This window comes from Bubalus kerabau, chromosome 12, assembly GCF_029407905.1.
Source record: "Bubalus kerabau isolate K-KA32 ecotype Philippines breed swamp buffalo chromosome 12, PCC_UOA_SB_1v2, whole genome shotgun sequence".
NCBI classification, from domain to species: Eukaryota; Metazoa; Chordata; class Mammalia; order Artiodactyla; family Bovidae; genus Bubalus; species Bubalus kerabau.
In genome coordinates, this window is record NC_073635.1 from 53,031,849 (window position 1) to 53,039,278 (window position 7,430).

A 7,430-nucleotide genomic window follows, 5' to 3' on the forward strand; every position below is an offset into this window, starting at 1 on the left:
CATTTTTAGAACTATTGGGTGAGTGTGAGTAGAAAACCTGTTTGACTTTTTCTTGGAATTTGATATTTTTAAACCATCCTTTTTTCCTCAGGATTATATAAAGAGAACTACCTCTGCAAAGTCTGTCAGAAAATCTTGGGAGAAGTCTTGGGTTCTTTATATTTTGAAAAGAAAATGTGATTGTTATGTGCCTCTCCTTTCTCATGATCAGTATACACTCATTATTAAACATTTCTACTGCTTTTTTTTTTTTTTTTTTTGCTATGTTGGGTCTTTATTGCTGCCCATGGGCTTTTCTCTAGTTGTGGCCAGCCGGGGCTACGCTTTTTTGTGAAGCACAGGCTCTAAGGTGCATGGGCTCAGTAGTTGTGGTTCACCACAACTGGGAAATGTTCCCAGACCAGGAGTTGAACCGATGTCCCCTGCATTGGCAGGTGGATTCTTATCCACTGTACCACCAGGGAAGTCCACTATGGTATTTTTAACTGGAAACCATAACAAGACTACCCTAAGGGCTCTGAGAGAGGAGAACATATCCATATTCTGTGTGAATGTATAACCACAGAAGATAGTTACACATTTTTGCTTGTAGTGATAATATATACATTATAGATTAGTGTATCTACAATGTATTCGTGTATCTATTAGATTCTCACATATAGTGATAATACATACATTTTGGCTATTGTGGTAGTCTAGAATGAAATTGTGGGTCACACTTTACTAAAATATGCAAGAACATTTCAAATGAAAGTAATCCAATAGTTTGTTTATCAAACAGGAAGTGTAACTCAGTTTCAGGAGAAGTCACTGTCAATATTGTTCAAACTGGTACCCAGAGCTATTAATATATACATGCACCAGTGAACATTTTTTAAAGGTGATTTAAACTCAGACTATACTAAAAATATCAAAGTTTTCATACGTGATTATTTTATCTAGGTGGAATATCTCCTCTTTCAAGAAAGAGGAAAAGACCACAGCAAACTATTACAGACTTTGGGTTCAGTACAGCTACAGAGAGTTTCTCAAGAGATATAATACTCTGACCACTTTATTTAATAAATCTAAACCTAATGAGAAAATCAGTCACATCACTTGGTTTGTTGTGTTACTGTCATTTACTTATTAAAGAGAAAATAAATTGCACTCATTCTACAAGTAATAAAATGCTGCAATTGTATAATATAATTGTATGAGTCTGGGCATAGCTTGGTGAGTATTTGTTTAATTTGTGAGTTTATAGAAATCATCATTTCAGTGGATTTATTTTTTTCCCCCCAGTGGATTTATTTTGTGTCCATTTCATAACCACCATTTCAGTGGGTACACTTTTAATGATTAACCGTTATCTGAGGATAGCAATTTTAAAACTGTAGAAGACAATTTAATATCTCATGTACACAACTTAAATTCACAAGATAGAGCCTGTTGTGTGGCTTATTTTGTTGGTCTATGTTTATCACTGGACAATCTGTTCCTTTGGGGACATATATACCAGCAGCTGGGGTGAGGGGCTGCTGTGGTAAGTTTAATATGATAGAAGATGTGGGTAGGGTAATTTCATTTAGAATGACCTAGGCAGACATGCAGCATAAGGTGATTTTACTAAGGAAAGATTAGGCACCAGAAAATTAATAGTGCCTATCTCTGGGTGGGAGGATTATAAAGGTTTTGAAAAATAATTATTTTTCTTTTGTGTTTCTCTATTTTCAAATTTTTCTTTAATAATTATGTATGATTTGGGAAATAAGGAAATAATATCACTGCAATGTGATTTGTATTTTGTCCTCTGTAGTTTCATAGTTTTGGTCTAACTCCATTTGGTAGAGAGATTTCAGTTTCTAGCAATATGATGCTGCGTTAGGAAAGATGAAATGTACTGGCAAAAAGAGAAAGAGAAAGGGAGAGAAAGAGAGAGAAAGTTAAGCATGTATTTATATTTTAACCAACCAGAGCCAGTACTGGGTACATTTTTGAGTTGTTTAGTTTTATAGCATGGCATATGCTGGGGCTGCTGGTACTGGAAAGATCTACACTCTAAGATAAGGCCTCTAACTCCAAGTTCAGCTCAATAAATCTTTATTGAGTATTTTAATGTAGAATAGGGATCCAGAGGTGATAAGATACAATCATTGCCTTCTCAAAGAACTAGCAATGCAGTTAATTATAGGAATAGGAAAATAAAATGAATAATGCAGGGTGATACATGTGAAGGGTCCAGTGAATGACCCAAGAGTTCAGAATAGTGAGAAATCATTTCATATTGGGATACATGAAAAGGACCGCATGAGAGGTGTGAGATTTGAACTGGTCTTATTGGGTGGTGACAGCTTGGGTAAATGGGGGTATGATAGAGGGTTTTGTTTGATTGAGGGAATAGCTACAAAAGATATATAGGTAGGAAGGCACAAGGTGTGTTTGCGAGACAAGAGTAATCCATTTTGTGGGCTCATGCTGGAGAGTGGTGGCAGCTAAGATTGTTAAGTACTGATAAGGTTTCATTGAAAGCTTTTCTAATATGATTTCATGAAATGCTTTGGATATAGGTTTTTGTGTGTGTGTGTGTGATTTAGATTTCTTTGGGGCTGACCAACTAGCCTGTATCTGATCAGGGGAATGGTAATCTGTTGTCCTACATCTGTTTCTCATCCATGTCTTGCTTACGAACCCAAAACCTTAGAATTCTCTGTAATGAATAACAACCCAAGACCATCTCAATTTAACTCTGACATTTTTGTCCTGGCATTCTGATGTGGAATCCTTATTAGGACTTTTACTCCACTGGAGGCTCTTAGTCTACTTTTAGGGACTTCCCTGGTGGCTCAGATGGTAAGGAGTCTGCCTGCAATGTGGGAGACCTGGGTTTGATCCTTGGGTTGGGAAGATCCCCTGGAGAAGGAAATGGCAACCTACTCCAGTATTCTTGCCTGGAAAATCCCATGGACAGAGGAACATGGCAGGCTACATTCCATGGGATCACAAAGACCTAAATACGACTCAGCGGCTTCACTTTCACTTTCTTTCAATCTGCTTTTGCCCCTCCTAGCTATTTACTGCTAGCTATTTTGCCTCTCCACACACTATTACTGTCTTCACTTGGATGGATATCCTTATTCAAGTCATTGGTCTTAATCTAGGGTGTTTTACCATGATTCTAACTTCTTAAAAATCTATTTTCGATTAAGGATAATTGCTTTTCAATATTGTTGGTTTCTGCTTTACATCAACATTAATCAGTCATAGGTATACATATGTCCTATGTATTTGAGATTACTTGGATAAAGTCTCAAAAACAACACAATGATCTCTGTTTCCAAGACAAACCATTCAATATCACAGTAATCCAAATCTATGCCCTGATAGTAATGCTGAAGAAGCTGAAGTTGAATGGTTCCACGAAGACCTACAAGACCTTCTAGAACTAACACCCCAAAAGATGTCCTTTTCATTATAGGGGACTGGAATGCAGAAGTAGGAAGTCAAGTGATACCTGGAATAACAGGCAAATTTGGCCTTGGAGTACACAATGAAGCAGGGCGAATGCTAACAGAGTTTTGCCAAGAGAACACACTGGTCATAGCAAACACCCTCTTCCAACAAAACAGGAGAGACTCTACACATGGACATCACGAGATGGTCAATACTGAAATCAGATTGATTATATTCTTTGCAGCCAAAGATGGAGAAGCTCTATACAGTCAGCAAAAACAAGACCAGGAGCTGACTGTGGCTCAGATCATGAACTCCTTATTGCCAAATTCAGACTTAAATTGAAGAAAGTGGGGAAAACCACTAGACTATTCAGGTATGGCCCAAATCAAATCCCTTATGATTATACGGTGGATGTGACAAATAGATTGAAGGGATTAGATTTGATAGACAGAGTGCCTATATGGACGGAGGTTCGGACATTGTATAGGGGGCAACAATCAAGGCCATCCCTAAGAAAAAGAAATGCAAAAAGGCAAAATAGTTGTCTGAGGAGGCCTTATGAATAGCTGAGAAAAGAGGAGAAGTGAAAGGCAAAGGAGAAAAGGAAAGATATACCCTTTTGAATGCAGAGTTCCAAAGAATATGAAGGAGAGATAAGAAACCCTTCCTCAGTGATCAGTGCAAAGAAATAGAGGAAAACAATAGAATGGGAGAGACTAGAGATCTCTTCAAGAAAATTAGAGATACCAAGGGAACATTTCATGAAAAGGTGGGCACAATAAAGGACAGAAATGGTATGGACCTAACAGAAGCAGAAAATATTAACAAGAGGTGGCAAGAATACACGGAAGAACTATACAAAAAAGATCTTCATGATCCAGATAACCACAATGGTGTGATTACTCACCTAGAGCCAGACATCCTGGAATGCGAAGTCAAGTGGACCTTGGGAAGCATTAACACAAACAAAGCTAGTGGAGGTGATGGAATTTCAGTTGAGCTATTTCAAATCCTAATAGATAATGCTGTGGAAGTGCTGCACTCAATATGTCAGAAAATTTGGAAAACTCAGCAGTGGCCATAGGACTGGAAAAGGTCACTTTTCATTCCAATCCCAAAGAAAGGCAGTGCCAAAGAAAATTCAAATTACCACACAATTGCACTCATCTCACACACTAGCTAAGTAAAGCTCAAAATTCTCCAAGACAGTCTTCAACAGTACATGAACCGTAAACTTCCAGATGTTCAAGTTGGATTTAGAAAATGCAGAGGAACCAGGGAGCAAATTGCCAACATCCATTGGATCATCAAAAAAGCAAGAGAATTCCAGAAAAACAACTTTTTCTGCTTTATTGTCTATGCCAAAGCTTTCGACTGTGTGGATCACAACAAACTGGAAAATTCTGAAAGAGATGGGAATACCAGACCACCTGACCTGCCTCCTGAAAAATCTGTATACAGTTCAAGAAGCGGCAGTTAGAACTGGACATGGAACAACAGACTGGTTCCAAATTGGGAAAGGAGTACGTCAAGGCTGTATATTGTCATCCTGCTTATTTAACTTATTTGCAGAGTACATCATGCAAAATGCACGGCTGGATGAAGCACAAGCTGGAATCAAGATTGCTGGGAGAAATATCACTAACCTCAGATATGCAGATGACACCACCCTTATGGCAGAAAGTGAAGAGGAACTAAAAAGCCTCTTGATGAAAGTGAAAGAGGAGAGTGAAAAGGTTGGCTTAAAGCTCAACATTCAGAAAACGAAGATCATGGCATCTGGTCCCATCACTTCATGGCATATAGATGGGGAAACAATGGAAACAGTGTCACACTTTATTTTTTTGGGCTCCAAAATCACTGCAGATGGTGACTGCAGCCATGAAATTTAAAGATGCTTGCTCCTTGAAAGGAAAGCTATGACCAACCTAGATAGCATATTCAAAAGCAGAGACATTACTTTGCCAACAAAGCCCATCTAGTCAAAGCTATGGTTTTTCCAGTAGTCATGTATGAATGTGAGAATTGGACTATAAAGAAAGCTGAACACTGAAGAATTGATGCTTTTGAACTGTGGTGTTGGAGAAGACTCTTGAGAGTCCCTTGGACTGCAAGAAGATCCAACCAGTCCATCCTAAAGGAAATTGTCCTGAATACTCATTGGAAGGAATTGAATTATTGAAGCTGAAACTCCAATACTTTGGCCACCTGATGCGAAGAACTGACTCGTTTGAAAAGACCCTGATGCTGGGAAAGATTGAAGGCGGGAACAGAAAGGGATGATAGAGGATTAGATGGTTGGATGGCATCACCGACTCGATGGACATGAGTTTGAGTAGACTCCGGGAGTTGATGATGGACAGGGAGGCCTGGCGTGCTGCAGTGCATGGGGTCACAAAGAGTTGGACACGACTAAGTGGCTGAACTGAACTGTTACATATGTCCCCTCCCTCTTGAACCTCCCTCTCACCTCCCTCCCCATCCCACCCTTCTAGGTTGTCATAGAGCACCTGTTTCAGCGTCCTGAGTCATACAGAAAATTCCCACTGGATATCTATTTTATATATGGTAGTATATATATTGGAGAAGGAAATGGCACCCCACTCCAGTTTTCTTGCCTGGAGAATCCCAGGGACGGGGGAGCCTGGTGGGCTTCCATCTATGGGGTCACACAGAGTCGGACACGACTGAAGCAACTTAGCAGTAGCAGCAGCAGTATATATATTTCCATATCGTGGTACTAATTTTTGATTCCGAATTTTGAGGTCTTTGTTCTAGATCCCAATCCATGTTTATTCAGTTACAATCATTAATGGAGGGAAATTTAGTACAAAATATAAAAAATGGATTCTCTTTATCCTCAGATAATTTACTGGATTGAATGTAAAAAATGATATATATGTGTTTAATTAAATTAGCTCACAAAAAGTTTATTTCATAAAATAGGCCCAAAGGGCAGTGTTAATACTAATATCCATTCACACTCTTGTTTATAAAGTTGGTGTCCATTGTATTATGCTGTTGCTGCTGCTGCTGCTGCTAAGTCGCTTCAGTCGTGTCTAACTCTCTGCGACCCCATAGACGGCAGCCCACCAGGCTTCCCCGTCCCTGGGATTCTCCAGGCAAGAACACTGGAGTGGGTTGTATTATGCTAGTAATTAAAAAAACATAAAACCAGTTTTGCAAATGTTTTTCAACATTTTTCTCTTTCCACCTATTCTCCTCATTAACTTCTACTATCTTCAAAAGATGATGATGATGTTGTTGACTTTAATTATTCAAAATAAATATTTTTAAAGCAGCGTAACTGTGTTTGAACTTCTTCACACAACACTAGATTGTTCTGAGAAGATGGTCACTGACTATCAGTGGTACCGTGGGGCGAGAACACTGGTCCATTAGTGAATCTAATGCTTTGGTTCTTTTCTCCTGTCCCGGTCCCATTCAGCTACCGATACAGAGGATCTTCCCTATGCCAGCCTGCTCTCCTGCCCAGATTTTGAACTCATCCTGTCCAAGGCAACAATACATCACTGGAATCACACGTGCCTGGAGATGGGATCTGGAGTGACTATAACCTGAGTGCCATGAACCATCTGTGAACCATCCTCAGCCATTAGCTGTCTCCCCCAGCATGTGTTTGACACAGTTCTATGACAAAATTCTTACCATCGCTGTAATCCCGTACCACCTTCAGAATGCATATTATGCTTCTAACCTCAGCCTCTTGTCTGGAACCCTATTCTTCCTCAGCCTTCTCAATCCCTTTCCTGGGAATTCTTGCTAGTACCCTGAGAAGGGCGAAAGACTGATTCAGGACACCAAAGCTCATATGGCTGTAGTTCTAAGGTGGGCCACCCGAATATCCATATCAGATTGATTGACCTGGAGTTTGTCTCCTTTCTTTGAGGCATTTAAAGTGTTATTTCCTGTTTAATTCTGAGGGGTATATAAAGAAATACATATAAGAACTCATCTAGTATAGTAAACATTTA

The 7,430-nt window shown here is 39.3% G+C and overlaps 1 long non-coding RNA gene across 1 annotated transcript in view; it reads left to right on the forward strand.

Annotated features, from left to right (window-relative positions):
- LOC129624144 (uncharacterized) overlaps positions 1 to 7,150 on the forward strand; it is a 29,442-nt gene extending 22,292 nt beyond the window's left edge. The window contains exon 4 of the long non-coding RNA XR_008700777.1: positions 6,884 to 7,150. This is a non-coding gene — a long non-coding RNA (uncharacterized LOC129624144). The remainder of the gene's footprint in view (positions 1 to 6,883) is intronic.
- Positions 7,151 to 7,430: the final 280 nt, after the last annotated feature.